We start from the raw sequence: 8,641 nt of genomic DNA on the forward strand, positions 1-8,641 counted from the left end.
TGTCTAGTCCCTGATTTTAGTGGGATTGGGTTTAGTTTCTCTCCATTTAGTTTGATGTTGACTACTGTTTTGCTATATACTGCTTTTATTATGTTCAAGTATGGGCCTTGAATTCCTGATCTTTCCATGACTTTTATCATGAATGGGTGTTGGATTTCGTTAAATGATTTCTCAGCATGTAAGGAGATGATCATGCGGTTTTTGTTTTTCAGTTTGCTTATATAGTGGATTACGTTGATGTGTTTCCTTATATTAATCCATCCCTGCATCCCTGGGATGAAGCGTACTTGATCATTATTGATGATCTTTGTGATATGTTCTGAGATTCAGTTTGCATGGACTTTATTGAATATTTTTTGCATCAATATTCATAAGGGAAATTGGTCTGAAGTCCTCTATTTTGTTGGGACTTTATATGGTTTAGTTATCAGAGTAATTGTGGTATCTATAGAATGAATTGAATAGGGTACGTTCTGTTTCTATTTTGTGAAATAGTTTGAGAACAGTTGGAATTAGTTCTTTTTTGAAGGTCTGATAGAACTCTGCACTAAACCCATGTGGGTGGTCCTGGGCATTATTTGGTTAGGAGACTATTAGTGACTGCTTCTATTTCTTTAGGGGATATGGGGCTGTTTAGATCTTTATTCTTATCTGGATTTAACTTTGGTACCTGATTTCTGTCTACAAAATTGTCCATTTTGTCCAAGTTTTCCAGTTTTTTTAGTATAGCCTTTTGTAGTAGGATGTGATGATGCCTAGGATTTCCTCAGGTTCTGGTCTTATGTCTCCCTTTTCATTTATGATTTTGTTAATTAGGATACTATCCCTGTGCCCTCAAGTTCATCTTGCTAAGGGTGTATCTATCTTGATACTACTTTCAAAGAACAGGCTCCTGGTTTGGTTGATACTTTGAATAGTTCTTTTTGTGCCCACTTGGTTGATTCCAGCACTGAGTTTGATTATTTTCTGCTATCTACTCCCCCTTGTAAATTTGCCTCCTTTTGTTCTAGAGCTTTTAGGTGTGCTGTCAAGCTCTTAGTGTGTGCTCTCTCTTGTTTCTTTTTGGTGGCACTCAGAGCTGTTGGTTTTCTTTGTGGGACTACATTCATTGTGTCCCATAAGTTTGGGTATATTGTCCCTTCAATTTCATTAAACTCTAAAAAGTGTTTAATTTCTTTTTTATTTCTTCCTTGACCAAGTTATCATTGAGTAGAGTGTTGTTCAGCTTTCACATGAATGTTGGCTTCCTATTATTTATGTTGTTATTGAAGATCAGCCTTCCTCCATGGTGATGTGATAGAGTGTATGGGATACTTTCAATATTTTTGTTGAGTCCTGTTTTGTGACTGATTATATGGTCTATTGTGGAGACGGTACCATGAGGTGCTGAGAAGAAGTTATATGCTTTTGTTTTAGGGTAAAATGTTCTGTAGATATCTATTAAATCCATTTGTTTCATAAATTCTTTTATCTTCAATGTGTCTCTGTTTAGTTTCTATTTCCCCGATCTTTCTATAGATAAGAGTGGGTTGTGAAGTCTCCCTCTATTATGGTGTGCAGTGCAATGAATGATTTGAGGTTTACTAAAGTTTCTTTAATGAATGTGGATGCCATTGCATTTGGAGCATAGATATTCAGAATTGAGGGTTCATCTTGGAAGATTTTGCCTTTCATGATCATTAACTGTCCCTTCTTGTCTTTTTTGATAACTTTGGGTTGGAAATTGATTTTATTCTATATTAGAATGGCTACTCCAGCTTATTTCTTCAGACCATTTGCTAGGAAAATTGTTTTCCAGCCTTTTACTCTGAGGTAGTGTCTGGTTTTGTCCCTGAGGTGGGTTTCTTTTTTTTTTTTTCTTTTGTTTTTTCCATTTTTTATTAGGTATTTAACTCATTTACATTTCCAATGCTATACCAAAAGTCCCCCATATCCACCCACCCCCACTCCCCTGCCCACCCACTCCCCCTTTTTGGCCCTGGTGTTCCCCTGTACTGGGGCATATAAAGTTTGCAAGTCCAATGGGCCTCTCTTTCCAGTGATGGCCGACTAGGCCATCTTTTGATATATATGCAGCTAGAGTAAAGAGCTCCGGGGTACTGGTTAGTTCATAATGTTGTTCCACCTATAGGGTTGCAGATCCCTTTAGCTCCTTGGCTACTTTCTCTAGCTCCTCCATTGGGAGCCCTATGATCCATCCATTAGCTGACTGTGAGCATCCACTTCTGTGTTTGCTAGGCCCCGGCATAGTCTCACAAGAGACAGCTACATCTGGGTCCTTTCAATAAAATCTTGCTAGTGTATGCAATGGTGTCAGCGTTTGGATGCTGATTATGGGGTGGATCCCTGGATATGGCAGTCTCTACATGGTCCATCCTTTCATCTCAGCTCCAAACTTTGTCTCTGTAACTCCTTCCATGGGTGTTTTGTTCCCAAAACTAAGGAGGGGCATAGTGTCCACACTTCAGTCTTCATTCTTCTTGAGTTTCATGTGTTTAGCCAATTATATCTTATATCTTGGGTATCCTAGGTTTGGGGCTAATATCCACTTATCAGTGAATACATATTGTGTGAGTTTCTTTGTGAATGTGTTACCTCACTCAGGATGATGCCCTCCAGGTCCATTCATTTGGCTAGGAATTTCATAAATTCATTCTTTTTAATAGCTGAGTAGTACTCCATTGTGTAGATGTACCACATTTTCTGTATCCATTCCTCTGTTGAGGGGCATGTGGGTTCTTTCCAGCTTCTGGCTATTATAAATAAGGCTGCTATGAACATAGTGGAGCATGTATCCTTCTTACCAGTTGGGGCATCTTCTGGATATATGCCCAGGAGAGGTATTGCTGGATCCTCCGGTAGTACTCTGTCCAGTTTTCTGAGGAACCGCCAGACTGATTTCCAGAGTGGTTGTACAAGCCTGCACTCCCACCAACAATGGAGGAGTGTTCCTCTTTCTCTACATCCTCGCCAGCATCTACTGTCACCTGAATTTTTGATCTTAGCCATTCTGACTGGTGTGAGGTGGAATCTCAGGGTTGTTTTGATTTGCATTTCCCTGATGATTAAGGATGTTGAACATTTTTTCAAGTGCTTCTCTGCCATTCGGTATTCCTCAGGTGAGAATTCTTTGTTCAGTTCTGAGCCCCATTTTTTAATGGGGTTATTTGATTTTCTGAAGTCCACCTTCTTGAGTTCTTTATATATGTTGGATATTAGTCCCCTATCTGATTTAGGATAGGTAAAGATCCTTTCCCAATCTGTTGGTGGTCTTTTTATCTTATTGACGGTGTCTTTTGCCTTGCAGAAACTTTGGAGTTTCATTAGGTCCCATTTGTCAATTCTCGATCTTACAGCACAAGCCATTGCTATTCTGTTCAGGAATTTTCCCCCTGTGCCCATATCTTCAAGGCTTTTCCCCACTTTCTCCTCTATAAGTTTCAGTGTCTCTGGTTTTATGTGAAGTTCCTTGATCCACTTAGATTTGACCTTAGTACAAGGAGATAAGTATGGATCGATTCACATTCTTCTACACGATAACAACCAGTTGTGCCAGCACCAATTGTTGAAAATGCTGTCTTTCTTCCACTGGATGGTTTTAGCTCCCTTGTCGAAGATCAAGTGACCATAGGTGTGTGGGTTCATTTCTGGGTCTTCAATTCTCTTCCATTGGTCTACTTGTCTGTCTCTATACCAGTACCATGCAGTTTTTATCACAATTGCTCTGTAGTAAAGCTTTAGGTCTGGCATGGTGATTCCGCCAGAAGTTCTTTTATCCTTGAGAAGACTTTTTGCTATCCTAGGTTTTTTGTTATTCCAGACAAATTTGCAAATTGCTCCTTCCAATTCGTTGAAGAATTGAGTTGGAATTTTGATGGGGATTGCATTGAATCTGTAGATTGCTTTTGGCAAGATAGCCATTTTTACAATGTTGATCCTGCCAATCCATGAGCATGGGAGATCTTTCCATCTTCTGAGATCTTCCTTAATTTCTTTCTTCAGAGATTTGAAGTTTTTATCATACAGATCTTTCACTTCCTTAGTTAGAGTCACGCCAAGATATTTTATATTATTTGTGACTATTGAGAAGGGTGTTGTTTCCCTAATTTCTTTCTCAGCCTGTTTATTCTTTGTATAGAGAAAGGCCATTGACTTGTTTGAGTTTATTTTATATCCAGCTACTTCACCGAAGCTGTTTATCAGGTTTAGGAGTTCTCTGGTAGAATTTTTAGGGTCACTTATATATACTATCATATCATCTGCAAAAAGTGATATTTTGACTTCCTCTTTTCCAATTTGTATCCCCTTGATCTCCTTTTGTTGTCGAATTGCTCTGGCTAATACTTCAAGTACTATGTTGAAAAGGTAGGGAGAAAGTGGACAGCCTTGTCTAGTCCCTGATTTTAGTGGGATTGCTTCCAGCTTCTCTCCATTTACTTTGATGTTGGCTACTGGTTTGCTGTAGATTGCTTTTATCATGTTTAGGTATGGGCCTTGAATTCCTGATCTTTCCAGAACTTTTATCATGAATGGGTGTTGGATCTTGTCAAATGCTTTTTCTGCATCTAACGAGATGATCATGTGGTTTTTGTCTTTGAGTTTGTTTATATAATGGATTACATTGATGGATTTTCGTATATTAAACCATCCCTGCATCCCTGGAATAAAACCTACTTGGTCAGGATGGATGATTGCTTTAATGTGTTCTTGGATTCGGTTAGCGAGAATTTTATTGAGGATTTTTGCATCGATATTCATAAGAGAAATTGGTCTGAAGTTCTCTATCTTTGTTGGATCTTTCTGTGGTTTAGGTATCAGAGTAATAGTGGCTTCATAAAATGAGTTGGGTAGAGTACCTTCTACTTCTATTTTGTGAAATAGTTTGTGCAGAATTGGAATTAGATCTTCTTTGAAGGTCTGATAGAACTCTGCACTAAACCCATCTGGTCCTGGGCTTTTTTTGGTTGGGAGATTATTAATAACTGCTTCTATTTCTTTAGGTGATATGGGACTGTTTAGATGGTCAACTTGATCCTGATTCAACTTTGGTACCTGGTATCTGTCCAGAAATTTGTCCATTTCGTCCAGGTTTTCCAGTTTTGTTGAGTATAGCCTTTTGTAGAAGGATCTGAAGGTGTTTTGGATTTCTTCAGGATCTGTTGTTATGTCTCCCTTTTCATTTCTGATTTTGTTAATTAGGATTTTGTCCCTGTGCCCTTTAGTAAGTCTAGCTAAGGGTTTATCTATCTTGTTGATTTTCTCAAAGAACCAACTCCTCGTTTGGTTAATTCTTTGAATAGTTCTTCTTGTTTCCACTTGGTTGATTTCACCCCTGAGTTTGATTATTTCCTGCCGTCTACTCCTCTTGGGTGAATTTGCTTCCTTTTTTTCTAGAGCTTTTAGATGTGTTGTCAAGCTGCTAGTATGTGCTCTCTCCCGTTTCTTCTTGGAGGCACTCAGAGGTATGAGTTTCCCTGTTAGAAATGCTTTCATTGTGTCCCATAGGTTTGGGTACGTTGTGGCTTCATTTTCATTAAACTCTAAAAAGTCTTTAATTTCTTTCTTTATTCCTTCCTTGACCAAGGTATCATTGAGAAGAGTGTTATTCAGTTTCCACGTGAATGTTGGCTTTCCATTATTTATGTTGTTATTGAAGATCAGTCTTAGGCCATGGTGGTCTGATAGGATACATGGGACAATTTCAATATTTTTGTATCTATTGAGGCCTGTTTTGTGACCAATTATATGGTCAATTTTGGAGAAGGTCCCGTGAGGTGCTGAGAAGAAGGTATATCCTTTTGTTTTAGGATAAAATGTTCTGTAGATATCTGTCAGGTCCATTTGTTTCATAACTTCTGTTAGTTTCACTGTGTCCCTGTTTAGTTTCTGTTTCCACGATCTGTCCTTTGAAGAAAGTGGTGTGTTGAAGTCTCCCACTATTATTGTGTGAGGTGCAATGTATGCTTTGAGCTTTACTAAAGTGTCTCTAATGAATGTGGCTGCCCTTGCATTTGGTGCGTAGATATTCAGAATTGAGAGTTCCTCTTGGAGGATTTTACCTTTGATGAGTATGAAGTGTCCCTCCTTGTCTTTTTTGATAACTTTGGGTTGGAAGTCGATTTTATCCGATATTAAAATGGCTACTCCAGCTTGTTTCTTCAGTCCATTTGTTTGGAAAATTGTTTTCTAGCCTTTCACTCTGAGGTAGTGTCTGTCTTTTTCCCTGAGATGGGTTTCCTGTAAGCAGCAGAATGTTGGGTCCTGTTTGTGTAGCCAGTCTGTTAGTCTATGTCTTTTTATTGGGGAATTGAGTCCATTGATATTAAGAGATATTAAGGAAAAGTAATTGTTTCTCCCTTTTATTTTTGTTGTTAGAGTTGGCATTCTGTTCTTGTGGCTGTCTTCTTTTTGGTTTGTTGAATGATTACTTTCTTGGTTGTTCTAGTGCGTGATTTCCGTCCTTGTATTGCTTCTTTTCTGTTATTATCCTTTGAAGGGCTGGATTCGTGGAAAGATGTTGTGTGAATTTGGTTTTGTCGTGGAATACTTTGGTTTCTCCATCTATGTTAATTGAGAGTTTGGCCGGGTGTAGTAGCCTGGGCTGGCATTTGTGTTCTCTTAGTGTCTGTATAACATCTGTCCAGGCTCTTCTGGCTTTCATAGTCTCTGGTGAAAAGTCTGGTGTAATTCTGATAGGCCTTCCTTTATATGTTACTTGACCTTTCTCCCTTACTGCTTTTAATATTCTATCTTTATTTAGTGCATTTGTTGTTCTGATTATTATGTGTCGGGAGGAATTTCTTTTCTGGTCCAGTCTATTTGGAGTTCTGTAGGCTTCTTGTATGATCATGGGCATCTCTTTTTTTATGTTTGGGAAGTTTTCTTCTATTATTTTGTTGAAGATATTAGCTGGCCCTTTGCGTTGAAAATCTTCATTCTCATCAATTCCTATTATCCGTAGGTTTGGTCTTCTCATTGTGTCCTGGATTACCTGGATGTTTTGAGTTAGGATCCTTTTGCATTTTGTATTTTCTTTGACTGTTGTGTCGATGTTCTCTATGGAATCTTCTGCACCTGAGATTCTCTCTTCCATTTCTTGTATTCTGTTGCTGATGCTCGCCTCTATGGTTCCAGATCTCTTTCCTAGGGTTTCTATCTCCAGCGTTGCCTCGCTTTGGGTTTTCTTTATTGTGTCTACTTCCCCTTTTAGTTCTAGTATGGTTTTGTTCATTTCCATCACCTGTTTGGATGTGTTTTTCTGTTTTTCTTTAATGATTTCTACCTGTTTGGCTGTGTTTTCCTGCTTTTCTTTAAGGGCCTGTAACTCTTTAGCAGTGCTCTCCTGTAATTCTTTAAGTGACTTATGAAAGTCCTTCTTGATGTCCTCTATCATCATCATGAGAAATGTTTTTAAATCTGGGTCTAGATTTTCGGTTGTGTTGGGGTGCCCAGGACTAGGTGGGGTGGGAGTGCTGCGTTCTGATGATGGTGAGTGGTCTTGATTTCTGTTAGTAGGATTCTTACGTTTGCCTTTCGCCATCTGGTAATCTCTGAAGCTAGCTGTTTTAGTTGTCACTGTTAAGAGCTTGTTCTTCAGGTGACTCTGTTAGCCTCTATGAGCAGACCTGGAGGGTAGCACTCTCCTTAGTTTCAGTGGGCAGAGTATTCTCTGCAGGCAAGCTCTCTTCTTGCAAGGCAGGTACCCAGATATCTGGTGTTCGAACCAGACTCCTGGCAGAAGTTGTGTTCCACTCACTAGAAGTCTTAGGATCACGTGTGGAATCCTGTGTGGGCCCTTGCGGGTGTCAGGCGACTCAGCTGGCAAGGTAGCCCGGGGCTCGAGTGGAGTGGAAGGGGTTTGTGCCCCAGATCAAGCCCGGGTAGCCTACTTCCCTATGTACCCAAGTCTCAAGTTCCGTGCGATTGGATTGGAGCAGGCGCTGTGTTCCACTCACCAGAGGTCTTAGGGTCCCGTGGGTAGTCCCGTGTGGGCCCTTGTGGGTGTTGGGCAAGACTCTGCTGGCAAGGTATCCCGGGGCTCGAGTCTCGAGTCGAGCGGAAGGGCGAGGTGGGTTTCTTTTATGCAGCAAAATGTTGTGTATTGTTTATATAGCCAGTCTGTTAGTCTATTTGTTTTTATTGGTGAATTGATTCCAGATTAAGGCAACTTCAGACCAACTTCTTTTATGCATATCAATGCAAAATACTCAATAAAATTCTCCCCAAACTAAAAGGGCTATTAGGTCATTTTCTGATAGTCAAAACTGCAATGAGAACTGCCAGTTTTCCTAGTGTCACTGGCTAATTGCTATTAGATAGTAACTAGGCTTTCTCCTATTCAGAGCACATTCCAAGAGGTTGTATAACAATTAACCAAAGGTCATCAGAAGGGAACTAATGATTTATTATAGGTTCTAGGGTAAAAGATAAAATATTGATTGGGTTTACCTATAAAAACTTCACTAATATCATAGTTATGGTTTGATAACTTCAGTGAACCTGTTGATCTGAGAGAGTTGATGAACTTTGTAACATGAGGTCATGTATTCTGAAATATTTATAAGTGCTGAGGACAAAGAGACAAGGAAAATCGAGAGAGAAAAAAAATTTTTTTTTTTTGCCTTTCTCCACTTAGACTATT

Source organism: Mus musculus, chromosome Y (genome assembly GCF_000001635.26).
Source record: "Mus musculus strain C57BL/6J chromosome Y, GRCm38.p6 C57BL/6J".
Classification (NCBI taxonomy): domain Eukaryota; kingdom Metazoa; phylum Chordata; class Mammalia; order Rodentia; family Muridae; genus Mus; species Mus musculus.